Source organism: Bombina bombina, unplaced genomic scaffold, assembly GCF_027579735.1.
Source record: "Bombina bombina isolate aBomBom1 unplaced genomic scaffold, aBomBom1.pri scaffold_921, whole genome shotgun sequence".
NCBI lineage: Eukaryota > Metazoa > Chordata > Amphibia > Anura > Bombinatoridae > Bombina > Bombina bombina.
In genome coordinates this window covers 71,325-86,288 of record NW_026511403.1, presented here as the reverse complement: position 1 = coordinate 86,288, position 14,964 = coordinate 71,325, and positions in this window count along the sequence as shown.

Here is a 14,964-nt window from a genome sequence, read left to right as displayed (position 1 = left end):
GTCCCTTCCTCAAGCAAAGGCTCACACGGACATTGTCCTGGCCTTTCTCAGATCTCACGGGTGGAAAGTGAACGTAGAAAAAAGTTCTCTATCTCCGTCAACAAGGGTTCCCTTCTTGGGAACAATAATAGACTCCTTAGAAATGAGGATTTTTCTGACAGAGGCCAGAAAATCAAAACTTCTAAACTCTTGTCAAATACTTCATTCTGTTCCTCTTCCTTCCATAGCGCAGTGCATGGAAGTAATAGGTTTGATGGTAGCGGCAATGGACATAGTTCCTTTTGCGCGAATTCATCTAAGACCATTACAACTGTGCATGCTCAGTCAGTGGAATGGGGACTATACAGACTTGTCTCCGACGATACAAGTAGATCAGAGGACCAGAGATTCACTCCGTTGGTGGCTGTCCCTGGACAACCTGTCACAGGGGATGAGCTTCCGCAGACCAGAGTGGGTCATTGTCACGACCGACGCCAGTCTGGTGGGCTGGGGCGCGGTCTGGGGACCCCTGAAAGCTCAGGGTCTTTGGTCTCGGGAAGAATCTCTTCTCCCGATAAATATTCTGGAACTGAGAGCGATATTCAATGCTCTCAAGGCTTGGCCTCAGCTAGCAAAGGCCAAGTTCATACGGTTTCAATCAGACAACATGACGACTGTTGCGTACATCAACCATCAGGGGGGAACAAGGAGTTCCCTGGCGATGGAAGAAGTGACCAAAATCATTCAATGGGCGGAGACTCACTCCTGCCACTTGTCTGCAATCCACATCCCAGGAGTGGAAAATTGGGAAGCGGATTTTCTGAGTCGTCAGACATTTCATCCGGGGGAGTGGGAACTCCATCCGGAAATCTTTGCCCAAATTACTCAATTGTGGGGCATTCCAGACATGGATCTGATGGCCTCTCGTCAGAACTTCAAGGTTCCTTGCTACGGGTCCAGATCCAGGGATCCCAAGGCGACTCTAGTAGATGCACTAGTAGCACCTTGGACCTTCAAACTAGCTTATGTATTCCCGCCGTTTCCTCTCATCCCCAGGCTGGTAGCCAGGATCAATCAGGAGAGGGCATCGGTGATCTTGATAGCTCCTGCGTGGCCACGCAGGACTTGGTATGCAGACCTGGTGAATATGTCATCGGCTCCACCATGGAAGCTACCTTTGAGACGAGACCTTCTTGTTCAAGGTCCGTTCGAACATCCGAATCTGGTCTCACTCCAACTGACTGCTTGGAGATTGAACGCTTGATCTTATCAAAGCGAGGGTTCTCAGATTCTGTCATTGATACTCTTGTTCAGGCCAGAAAGCCTGTAACTAGAAAAATTTACCACAAAATATGGAAAAAATATATCTGTTGGTGTGAATCTAAAGGATTCCCTTGGGACAAGGTAAAAATTCCTAAGATTCTATCCTTTCTTCAAGAAGGTTTGGAGAAAGGATTATCTGCAAGTTCCTTGAAGGGACAGATTTCTGCCTTGTCTGTGTTACTTCACAAAAAGCTGGCAGCTGTGCCAGATGTTCAAGCCTTTGTTCAGGCTCTGGTTAGAATCAAGCCTGTTTACAAACCTTTGACTCCTCCTTGGAGTCTCAATTTAGTTCTTTCAGTTCTTCAGGGGGTTCCGTTTGAACCCTTACATTCCGTTGATATTAAGTTATTATCTTGGAAAGTTTTGTTTTTGGTTGCAATTTCTTCTGCTAGAAGAGTTTCAGAATTATCTGCTCTGCAGTGTTCTCCTCCTTATCTGGTGTTCCATGCAGATAAGGTGGTTTTACGTACTAAACCTGGTTTTCTTCCGAAAGTTGTTTCTAACAAAAACATTAACCAGGAGATAGTCGTGCCTTCTTTGTGTCCGAATCCAGTTTCAAAGAAGGAACGTTTGTTGCACAATTTGGATGTTGTTCGTGCTCTAAAATTCTATTTAGATGCTACAAAGGATTTTAGACAAACATCTTCCTTGTTTGTTGTTTATTCTGGTAAAAGGAGAGGTCAAAAAGCAACTTCTACCTCTCTCTCTTTTTGGATTAAAAGCATCATCAGATTGGCTTATGAGACTGCCGGACGGCAGCCTCCTGAAAGAATCACAGCCCATTCCACTAGGGCTGTGGCTTCCACATGGGCCTTCAAGAACGAGGCTTCTGTTGATCAGATATGTAAGGCAGCGACTTGGTCTTCACTGCACACTTTTACTAAATTTTACAAGTTTGATACTTTTGCTTCTTCTGAGGCTATTTTTGGGAGAAAGGTTTTGCAAGCCGTGGTGCCTTCCATCTAGGTGACCTGATTTGCTCCCTCCCTTCATCCGTGTCCTAAAGCTTTGGTATTGGTTCCCACAAGTAAGGATGACGCCGTGGACCGGACACACCTATGTTGGAGAAAACAGAATTTATGTTTACCTGATAAATTACTTTCTCCAACGGTGTGTCCGGTCCACGGCCCGCCCTGGTTTTTTAATCAGGTCTGATAATTTATTTTCTTTAACTACAGTCACCACGGTATCATATGGTTTCTCCTATGCAAATATTCCTCCTTTACGTCGGTCGAATGACTGGGGAAGGCGGAGCCTAGGAGGGATCATGTGACCAGCTTTGCTGGGCTCTTTGCCATTTCCTGTTGGGGAAGAGAATATCCCACAAGTAAGGATGACGCCGTGGACCGGACACACCGTTGGAGAAAGTAATTTATCAGGTAAACATAAATTCTGTTTTTTTGCCTTTCGTCACAGGAGTTTGGCAGAAAAGTGTCGGAAGATTTTGGAGTAGTTCCTTAGGAAGGGTATCTGCCCTTTGAGATGGGACTGGAGTTTTAAGTAGTCTTGTCAGCCTATCAGTGAGAGCATTGATGAAAGTTAGAGTCTGGAGATGCAGGGAGAGTCTTTCTGCGAAACCATCCAGATTCATATTAACAGCTCCTCCTGCCTGCTTTCTTCACTCAAGTTCATTACAGGGGATTTTTGGTACTATCGACTTAGATGGTTGAGATTGTTGGTGACTTCCGGGGAAGCATGTATATCTCTGTTTGGGGTGATGGTTCCCCCAATAATTCGAGAACATTTTTAAGCCTTGGAGCTTATATTCTTTAATTTGATTATTTTAAGTTTTTCTAACATTTCTGGAACTTGAGAATTTTCTGTTTAGCCCTTGAGTTTAGCCTTTGAGTATTCTGGCAGATACATCATATCCTAGGTGACACACAGGACCTGTTGTGGGTACTATTTAAGTCTGCTCCTTCCATCTACACAGAAGGAGTGTTTGTTTCTCCAACATTGGTGTGTCCGGTCCACAGTGTCATCCATTACTTGTGGGATATTCTCCTCCCCCACAGGGAAAGGCAAGGAGAGCACACAGCAAGAGCTGTCCATATAGTCCCTCCCAGGCTCCGCCCCCCCAGTCATTCTCCTTGCCGCTCTGAACAAGTAGCATCTCCTCGGGGATGGTGAGGAGTTTGTGGTGTTTAGTTGTAGTTTTTTATTCTTCTATCAAGAGTTTGTTATTTTAAAATAGTGCTGGTATGTACTATTTACTCTGAAACAGAAAGGGATGAAGATTTCTGTTTGTGAGAGGAAGATGATTTTAGCAGACAGTAACTAAAATCGATTGCTGTTTCCACATAGGACTGTTGAGATGAGATAACTTCAGTTGGGGGAAACAGCAGACTTTTCTGCTTAAGGTATGACTAGCCATATTTCTAACAAGAATGTGTAATGCTGGAAGGCTGTCATTTCCCCTCATGGGGACCGGTAAGCCATTTTCTTAGTCTCAAACAGAATAAAGGGCTTATTATGGGCTATAAACTGGTAGACACTTTTAGGGGCTAAATCGATTGCTTTATTTAAGTATTATATGCAGTTTGAAGTTGTATTTCACACTTTTATAACATTGGGGAACGTTTTTAGCACCAGGCACTTGTTAAGACACCTTCCCAGTCAGGAAGGGCCTTTCTCTGTAGTAGGCAGAGCCTCATTTTCGCGCCATTACTGTGCAGTTAATTTTGAGTTCAATGCATGCAGCTGCATGTGTGAGGGTCTGGAATCCACTAAAAACGTTCCTAGAAGGCTTCATTTGGTATCATATACCCCCCTGGGATTGGTGAAGTTGCAGCAAAGGCTGTGGCTGGGACTGTAAGGGGGTTAAAATTAAAAACGGCTCTGGTTTACACATTTTAAGGGTTAACAGCTTGAAAATTGGGGTGCAATACTTTGAATGTATTAAGACACTGTGGTAAAGATTGGATAATTCCTTCATAGTTTTTCACATATTCAGTAATAAAGTGTGCCCTGTTTAACATTTAAAGAGACAGTAACGGTTTTGTTTTAAAACGGTTTTTGTGCTTTATTAACCAGTTTAAGCCTGTTTAACATGTCTGTACCTTCAGATAGATCATGTTCTGTATGTATGGTAGCCAATGTAGTTCCCCATTCAAATATAGTGTGATAATTGTGCCATTGCGTCCAAACAAAGTAAGGACAGAACTGTCACAAATTGTAAAGTTGCCCAGGATGATTCCTCAGATGAAGGAAGTAGACATAGTTCTACATCATCTCCTTCTGTGTCTATACCAGTTATGCCCGCGCAGGCGACCCCTAGTACTTCTAGCCCGCCAATGCTTGTTACTATGCAGTAATTGACGGCAGTAATTGATAACTCCATAGCTAATATTTTATCCAAAATGCCAGCATTTCAGAGAGAGCGCGATTGCTCTGTTTTAAACACTGTAGAGCAGGAGGGCGCTGATGATAATTTTTCTGTCATACCCTCACACCAATCTGAAGTGGCAGTGAGGGAGGGTTTGTCAGATGGGGAAATTTCTGATACAGGAAGAATTTCTCAGCAGGCAGAACCTGATGTTGTGACATTTAAATTTAAATTAGAGCATCTCTGCGCATTACTTAAGGAGGTACTATCTACTCTGGATGATTGTGACAATCTGGTCAACCCAGAAAAATTGTGCAAGATGGACAGTTCCTTGAGGTCCCGGTGCACCCTGATGCTTTTCCGATACCTAAACGGGTGGCGGACATAGTGAATAAGGAGTGGGAGAAGCCAGGCATACCTTTTGTCCCTCCTCCTATATTTAAGAAATTGTTCCCTATGGTCGACCCCAGGAAGGACACATGGCAAACAGTCCCTAAGGTCGAGGGGGAGTTTTCTACTCTAGCCAAGCGCACGACCATTCCTATTGAGGACAATTGTGCTTTCAAAGATCCTATGGATAAAAAATTGGAGGGTTTGCTTAAAAATATTTTTGTACAGCAAGGTTACCTCCTTCAACCTATTTCGTGCATTATTCCTGTCACTACAGCGGCGTGGTTCTGGTTCGAGGAACTGGAAAAGTCGCTCAGTAGGGAGACTCTGTATGAGGAAGTCATGGACAGAATTTACGCACTTAAGTTAGCTAATTCCTTTATTTTAGACGCCGCTTTGCAGTTAGCGAGGTTAGCGGCAAAAAATTCAGGGTTTACAATTGTGGCGCGCAGAGCGCTCTGGCTAAAGTCTTGGTCGGCGGATGTATCTTCCAAGACAAAATTGCTTAATACCCCTTTCAAAGGTAAGACCCCTTTTGTGCCAGAATTGAAAGAGATTATTCCAGTCATCACTGGGGGAAAGGGCCATGCCCTCCCACAAGATAAACCTTTCAAGGCTAAGAATAAGTCCAATTTTCGTTCCTTTCGCAATTTCAGGAACGGACCGGCTTCCAACTCGGCAGCCTCTAGACAAGAGGGTAACACTTCCCAGACTAAACCAGCTTGGAAATCAATGCAAGGCTGGAACAAGGGTAAACAGGCCAAGAAACCTGCTGCTGCTACCAAGACAGCATGAAGAGGTAGCCCCCGATCCGGAACCGGATCTAGTAGGGGGCAGACTCTCTCTCTTTGCTCAGGCTTGGGCAAGAGATGTTCAGGATCCCTGGGCACTAGAAATAGTCTCTCAGGGTTATCTTCTAGAATTCAAGGAACTACCCCCAAGGGGAAGGTTCCACATGTCTCACTTATCTTCAAACCAAGTAAAGAGACAGGCATTCTTACATTGTGTAGAAGACCTGTTAAAGATGGGAGTGATACTCCCAGTTCCAACTATGGAACAAGGTCAGGGGTTTTACTCAAATCTGTTTGTAGTTCCCAAAAAAAAAAAAAAAAAAAAGAGGGAACTTTCAGACCAATTCTGGATTTAAAAATTCTAAACAAATTTCTCAGAGTGCCATCGTTCAAAATGGAAACTATTCGAACGATTTTACTTACAATCCAGGAGGGTCAATTTATGACTACCGTGGATCTAGAGGATGTGTATCTGCATATTCCTATCCACAAAGATCATCATCAGTTCCTAAGGTTCGCCTTTCTGGACAAACATTACCTATTGTGGCTCTCCCATTCGGACTAGCCACTGCTCCAAGGATTTTCACAAAGGTGATCGGGTCCCTTCTAGCGGTTCTAAGACCCAGGGGCATTGCAGTGGCACCTTACTTGGACGACATCCTAATTCAAGCGTCGTCTCTTTCAAAGACAAAGGCTCACACATTGTTCTAGCCTTTCTCAGATCTCACGGGTGGTAGGTGAACATAGAAAAATGTTCCCCGTCTCCGTCAACAAGAGTCCCTTTCTTGGGAACAATAATAGATTCTTTAGAAATGAAGATTTTCCTGACAGATGTCAGAGAGTCAAAGCTTCTAAACGCTTGTCAAGTTCTTCACTCTGTTCTACGGCCTTCCATAGCTCAGTGCATGGAAGTAGTAGGGTTGATGGTTGCAGCAATGGACATAGTTCCTTTTGCACGAATTCATCTAAGACCATTACAACTGTGCATGCTCAAACAGTGGAATGGGGACTATACAGACTTGTCTCCAGTGATTCAAGTAGATCAGAAGACCAGAGACTCACTCCGTTGGTGGCTGACTCAGGATCACCTGTCCCAGGGAATGAGCTTCCGCAGACCAGAGTGGGTCATTGTCACGACCGACGCCAGTCTATTAGGCTGGGGCGCGGTCTGGGATTCCCTGAAAGCTCAGGGTCTATGGTCTCGGGAATAGTCTCTTCTCCCGATAAACATCCTGGAACTGAGAGCGATATTCAATGCTCTCCGGGCTTGGCCTCAACTAGCAAAGGCCAGATTCATAAGATTCCAATCAGACAACATGACGACTGTTGCTTACTTCAACCATCAGGGGGGAACAAGGAGTTCCCTGGCGATGAGAGAGGTGACCAAGATCATCAAATGGGCGGAGGATCACTCCTACCACCTGTCTGCGATCCACATCCCAGGAGTGGAAAACTGGGAGGCGGATTATCTGAGTCGTCAGACCTTTCATCCGGGGGAGTGGGAACTCCACCCGGAGGTGTTTGCCCAGTTGACCCAATTATGGGGCATTCCAGACATGGATCTGATGGCGTCTCGTCAGAACTTCAAGGTTCCTTGCTACGGGTCCAGATCCAGGGATCCCAAGGCGACTCTAGTGGATGCATTAGTGGCGCCTTGGACTTTCAACCTAGCTTATGCGTTTCCACCGTTCCTTCTCATTCCCAGGCTGGTAGCCAGGATCAAACAGGAGAAGGCCTCGGTGATTTTGATAGCTCCTTCGTGGCCACGCAGGACTTGGTATGCAGACCTGGTGAATATGTCATCGGCTCCACCATGGAAGCTACCTTTGAGACAGGATCTTCTAGTACAAGGTCCATTCGAACATCCAAATCTAGTTTCTCTCCAGCTGACTGCTTGGAAATTGAACGCTTGATTTTGTCTAAGCGTGGGTTTTCGGATTCTGTGATAGATACTCTGGTACAAGCCAGAAAACCTGTGACTAGAAAGATTACCATAAAATCTGGAAAAGATATATCTGTTGGTGTGAATCCAAGGGATTCTCATGGAGTAAGATTAAAATTCCTAGGATCCTTTCCTTTCTCCAAGAAGGTTTGGATAAGGGATTATCAGCGAGTTCTCTAAAAGGACAGATTTCTGCTTTATCTGTCTTGTTACACAAACGACTGGCAGCTGTGCCAGATGTTCAAGCTTTTGTTTAGGCTTTGGTCAGGATCAAGCCTGTTTACAGACCCTTGACTCCTCCCTGGAGTCTAAATTTGGTTCTTTCAGTTCTTCAAGGGGTTCCGTTTGAACCCTTACATTCCATAGATATCAAGTTGTTATCTTGGAAAGTTCTGTTTTTGGTTGCTATTCTTCTGCTAGAAGAGTTTCTGCATTATCTGCTCTGCAGTGTAATCCGCCCTATCTGGTGTTCCATTCAGATAAGGTTGTTTTGCGTACTAAACCTGGTTTCCTTCCAAAGGTTGTTTCCAACAAGAATATTAACCAGGAAATAGTTGTGCCTTCTTTGTGTCCGAATCCAGTTTCAAAGAAGGAACGCTTGTTACACAATTTAGATGTAGTCCGTGCTTTAAAGTTCTATTTAGAAGCAACAAAGGATTTCAGACAAACGTCTTCTCTGTTTGTAGTTTATTCTGGCAAGAGGAGAGGTCAAAAAAGCTACTGCTACCTCTCTTTCCTTTTGGCTGAAAAGCATCATACGATTGGCTTACGAGACTGCCGGACGGCAGCCTCCTGAACGAATCACAGCTCACTCTACTAGGGCTGTGGCTTCCACATGGGCCTTCAAGAACGAGGCTTCTGTTCATCAGATATGTAAGGCAGCGACCTGGTCTTCTCTGCACACTTTGTCCAAATTCTACAAATTTGATACTTTTGCTTCTTCGGAGGCTATTTTTGGGAGAAAGGTTTTGCAAGCCGTGGTGCCTTCTGTTTAGGTAACCTGATTTGCTCCCTCCCTTCATCCGTGTCCTAAAGCTTTGGTATTGGTTCCCACAAGTAATGGATGACACCGTGGACCGGACACACCAATGTTGGAGAAAACAGAATTTATGCTTACCTGATAAATTACTTTCTCCAACGGTGTGTCCGGTCCACGGCCCGCCCTGGTTTTTTAATCAGGTTTGAAGAATTTCTTTCTCTATACACTACAGTCACCACGGCACACTATAGTTTCTCCTTTTTTTCTCCTAACCGTCGGTCGAATGACTGGGGGGGCGGAGCCTGGGAGGGACTATATGGACAGCTCTTGCTGTGTGCTCTCCTTGCCTTTCCCTGTGGGGGAGGAGAATATCCCACAAGTAATGGATGACACCGTGGACCGGACACACCGTTGGAGAAAGTAATTTATCAGGTAAGCATAAATTCTGTTTTTTCTAGCTTCCAGCCCAGGCACAGCAGGTTTATCTATCCTAGAGAACAGGCTGGACCTGTTTTAGGTATTATCTTGGATGGGTGCTTGATTCTGGATCTAGGGGTCCTAGAGGCCAGAGCTAGGCTTCTTTTTTGGGCAGTCTCTCTTCTCTTGGTTTGCAGAGAGAGGGAAGTTTTTGTGGTGACTTTGGAGTCATTGTCCTGGTATCTATTGCACTGTGGGAATATTTTCTTTCCACTGTTGGAACAGGGTCCAATAAGGGGAGGGACTTCCCGTCCTAATTAGGTTCTATGATTTTTAAGCTAAACTTATTAGTTCTTCTTTTTTGCCGGAAAATGTAAGTCTCTCTCTTCCCTTTGTTCAGAAGGATGTCTTTCCTGTTTCATCCTTTTGATCAAATCCGGTTCTTAGGAACCATATCTTCCAGTAGACCTCGTTCTGATACTAGGTTTCCTTTTGGGGATCTGGGGTTTAATGTGGCAGTATTCTGCTTCCAGATGTTACAGTAGCTCCTGGGTCCTTGGCATTTCTGGTTTTCTAACCATCGGCTGTTAAGAGACTTTTAGGGATTCTCTCTTGTCTTTTTGATCCTCAGAGTGGGATCTAGACTTGAGTATCTTGTGTAGACACCAGGGTGGATCTTGGATGCTGTTTTGTCTTACGAACAGAATCTTTTTTTCCTGGGATCTTGCAAATTTCCTCATCGGGTTTTGTCCTCTAGTCCTCCTTCTGGCCTTCGTTGGCACTGGGGTGAAGCGTAATATAGCCAGCCGAGGCCGGGTCTTTGGCAAGACGTTGTTTTTTCAAGGGTTTTTTCTTTATTTTCCTCCAGGATGATCTAGAGAAGGGCCTTCCTAGCTAGTTATGGCTCAAGCAGTCCTTTTTGGGACTGCTAGCTGTCATAACCTGAGGGTTACCTTAGCTGCCTAGCATGTGGAAGGTTGTGCTTTGAATCTTGCTGCAGTCCTTGCTTCTTGAATGGGGGCTCGCAAGCAGTTTTTCGATTCCCTGTTTGTTTTTCTGTTTTCAGAGGATCATTGATCTTTCAGGTGTTTAGTTCTTTTGCTCCGTCTGGAGTTTAACCTTTATTTTTAGGGGGTTGCATCGGGTTACTTTTGTTCCCGTGCAGGAGGTGGTCTTTGAATTCTTTTCGTCAAATTATTTCTACATGCCATAGTCCCTGTGTTGCAATCTTGCAATACGTACTCCTTAAAGGAGTCTACTTTTTATTAAGACTGTGTTACGAGATTTGTTAGGGTTTTCTCCCTAAGATTCTTTTTTTATATGTCATTTCCCTTTCTAAATGGTAAAGGGTTTTTTCCCCTATCAGGGAATCAGGCCTTGCTGTTCTTTTTAGACTATGGAGGCTAAGTTGCCTTCTTTATTTTAGGGGAGGGGTGTTTTGTTCGCTTGACCTAGGGGTCAGCGGGACACTAGCCTCCTCAGAGGTTATGACTCAGTTTGAGAGTAGTGACGTCATCTTGGGTCTCATGAGATCTCTATGGTTCTGATTGTTGAGCGGCTATCGGGTCCTCCTAGCATTCTTTTTCTTTTTTACTTCTGCTGAAGCAGCCTTCGGGAGAATTGGTTTGTTGCAGGCTGTGGTGCCCTTAGATTTGGGCCGCCTCTTCTTTCCCTCCCGTTAGCATTCAGTGTCCTCTGTAGCTTGTGTATAATTCCCCACAAGTAATGAATGCAGCTGTGGACTCTCCCTGTACAGAAGGAAAGGAAATTATCTGCTAAGCATAATTTATGTTTTCTCTATACTGTCTGGGTCATAGGAGGTGGTGAGTGCCCCAGCCATAGGGGGTATAAGGTGCCGGTTGTTTTTCTTTGATTTAATTAGGGTTACCTAGTTATGGAGGATTCTGATTTTTTTAGAGGGGGATCCCCCTACGACAGAATTCGATACTTGTGTATATTGTGAGGAGGCCCGGGTAGTCCAGCCCTCTCAATTATGTTCTGTATGCCGCAACAGGGTGTTTTCATCAACCAATGTTGAGATGTTAGATACCACTGAGCCTTCTGCCTCTGAGGACTCTTCGTCCCGTGATTTGTGTCCCCTAGAGTCATCTGATCCTACACATGCAGCTTCCCCTGGCACCACTAATCCTCCGCCTGGAGGGGGGGCTTTTTCCACCAGACGTTACTGCGCAGTTCTGTATGGCCATGTTTGCGGCCTTATTGGTTTTGCCTCGTACTGCTATGCGCAAACGAAGGGTTAATCCATGCATTCCTTCCCAGGGAGCATTGCGTAAATTGATGGTTGTATCTGATCAGTCATCTGGGGATGCGGTTCTCTCTGAGGCTTCAGAGGACGGACCTCCTGGGTCAGAGCCTTCTGTTTCTATTTCTCCGGCAGAGGAGGATTTCGCCTTTAGATTTAGAGTGGCATGTCTGCGCTTGCTTCTGAGAGAAGTTTTGGCGATATTAGAGATTCCTAGTACTGATCTGCCAGTCGAATCTCAGATCTCTAAATCAGATAGCGAACTTGATTAAGACGGGTGGAGAAGGATGGAGATCCTATTCCTTTTGTCTATTTCCTTTTTAGAATCCCAGTTCCGGGCTGTATGGGGGGTTGTGTTGTTGCACATCACTACTTGGCTGTCACTTTTTTGTGCTCTTGCCTATTGTTTTTTCTTTTCCATTTAAGGATAGTTTATTCTTAGAGCTCTTGGTTATTGAGGAAACTCTTTTTAGAAAGATGGTTCGTCATACGGGATATTTATGTATTGACGACTTAGGTTGCCGCACTTTCTGGAAACTTCCTGTTGAAGCACCTCTGTCTCAATTCGGGGTGATATTTCCCTCGATATTTTCAAGAAAGTATTAAGCCATTGGAGCTTATAATTCCTTATCTGGATTATTCACAGACTGCTAGCCCTAAGATAGGGCTTCAGGTTTTTTCTGTTTAGACCTTGACTTCTAAGTCTGCTCTTTCCTTCTTCTTCAGTGAGTTAATTTGGTTCCACTATTCTGCGTTTTTTTACCGTTTTGATGACCTGAGCTATCCAGGTGGTTTTGGAGCCGACTCAGTCCTGGAATAAGTCCAGGCAGTGCAGGCCCAGCTAACATAGATGACAGGAGGGACCTGTTTCAGGTCCTATCTTGGATCGCGTTGGGGACTGACTATCGCCTTTTTTTTCAGGCGCTTGATTCAGGATCGTATAGGATCCATGGGTCCTAGAGGTCAGAGCTAGGCTTCAAATAATCCAGCCTTCCAGGGCAGTTTTTCCTTCTCTTGATCCTGTCTTTTCGACAGAGAGAGGGAAGCCTTTCAGGTGGGTGTGAGTTTTTGTTCTCTTTTGGAGTCATTGCCTATCGCAGTGTGAGGTTTGGGATATTATTCAAACCGCTGTTGTTTCATGGTCCGTTAGAGGGAGGGAACTCCTGTATTTGAGTCCTATAGTTCTAAAGCAAAACTTATCATGTCTCCTTGTTCCAGAGGGAGACTATAAGGTACATTCAACCTTTTGTACGGGAGGAGCAGTGCAGGATCACTGTCGAGGATGGATATCATACCTTTTGATTCCTCCTTTGGGAACTTTCTGGTTCCTAAGGCCCGGCACTTCTAGTACTTTTTTTTTGAGGGGGGCGGGGTGGTGGCTAGAATCCAGATCTAACAGTAGCTTCCCTTGTCTTGACGATTCTGGTTTATTTACTATTGTCTCTTCTGATAGAAACCTTTAGGGTTTTCATCTGTCTGCCTCGATCTTCAGAGATGGATCTGGATCTTCAGGAAATCTTTCCTGCTCTGAGGGTTTAGTCTACTGGGTTCGTCCCAGTGTAGGGATTCTAGTCGGTCTTACTTTTGCTGGCTTGGATCTCCTTCTGAGGACGAGAGACTCCCTATAGTTAAGGGGAAGTATCTCGGGTTTGGTAGTCTTAGCCGAAGAGAAGGTTTTACTGAGAGGTTATGGTCCTCTCCTTAAAGCACGTAAGCTGGTCCCTCGTCATCTATCATAGGTGTGGAGGACCCCTTCGGCTGTGAAGAGCGTGGTTCGTCCTGGCTCACTATTCAGGCCTGCCAGGATTCTTTCCTTCCTCCAGGATGATCTGGAGAAGGGCCTCTTAGCTAGTTCCTTGTTGGGGCAGTTTTGGCACTGTCTGTTTTTTTCAGCTTCAGAGGCTTGTTGAGCTTCTGGACGTACAGTTTTCTTTTGTTAAGTGTATCCAATCCACGGATCATCCATTACTTATGGAATATATTCTCCTTCCCAACAGGAAGTTGCAAGAGTCCACCCACAGCAAAGCTGCTATATAGCTCCTCCCCTAACTGCCATATTCAGTCATTCTCTTGCAAGCCTCAACATAGATAGGAGGTCGTGAGAGTCTGTGGTGATTTATACTTAGTTTATTCTTCAATCAAAAGTTTGTTATTTTTAAATGGCACCGGAGTGTGCTGTTTATCTCAGGCAGTATTTGGAAGAAGAATCTGCCTGCGTTTTTCTATGATCTTAGCAGACGTAACTGAGATCCATTTGCTGTTCTCACACATTCTGAGGAGTGAGGTACTTCAGAGGGGGAATGGCGTGCAGGTTTTCCTGCAGATAAGGTATGTGCAGTAAAATATTTTTCTAGGAATGGAATTGAAAATACTGCTGATACCGAAGTAATGTAAGTAAAGCCTTAAATGCAGCGATAGCGACTGGTATCAGGCTTATTAATAGAGATACATACTCTTATAAAAATGCGTTTTAAAACGTTTGCTGGCATGTTTAATCGTTTTTTAACGTACATTGGTGATAACACTGTAATGTTGGTATAGCCTTAAATGCAGTAAAAGCGACTGGTATAAGGCTTATTAATAGAGATACATACTCTTGTAAAAATGTGTTTTAAAACGTTTGCTGGCATGTTTAATCGTTTTTTAACATATGTTTGGTGATAAAACTTATTGGGGCCTAAGTTTTTTTCCACATGGCTGGCTTAAATTTTGCATAGAAACAGTTAACTGAAGCTTCCCACTGTTGTAATATGAGTGGGAGGGGCCTAATTTAGCGCTTTTTTGCGCAGTTGAAATTACAAAATGAATTATCCAGATTCCCTCAGCAGTCCCATGAATACTACAGGACATTTCTAAAGGGCTAAAAAGACTTCCAAAATCGTTTTTAGGGAAGGTAATCCACAGCTCTGCTGTGGCAGTTTTGTTGTGTCTGTTTTTAAAAAAAACGTCTGTCGTTTTTTGTTTTTTTTTATCTGTTTTTTGCATTAAGGGGTTAATCATCCATTTGCAAGTGGGTGCAATGCTCTGTTACCTTATTACATGTACTGTAAAAATTTCGTTTGTTTTACTGCCTTTTTTTCACTGTTTTTCAAATTTTGACAAAATTTGTTTCTCTTAAAGGCACAGTAACGTTTTATATATTTGCTTGTTAACTTGATTTAAAGTGTTTTCCAAGCTTATTAGTCTCATTATTAGTCTGTTCTAACATGTCTGACATAGAGGAAGCTCTGTGTTCATTATGTTTTAAGGCCATGGTGGAACCCCATCTTAGAATGTGTACCAGATGTACTGATTTCATGTTAAACAATAAAGATCATTTTTTGTCTTTAAAAACATTATCACCAGAGGATTCTGTCGTGGGGGTAGTTATGCCGACTAACTCTCCCCACGTGTCAGACCTTTTGACTCCCGCTTTAGGGACTCACGCTCAAATGGCGCCAAGTACATCAAGGGCACCCATAGCGTTTATTTTACCAGGGGATTCTGTCGAGGGGAAAGTTATGCCGATTAACTCTCCCCACGTGTCAGACCCTTCGACTCCCGCTTCAGGGACTC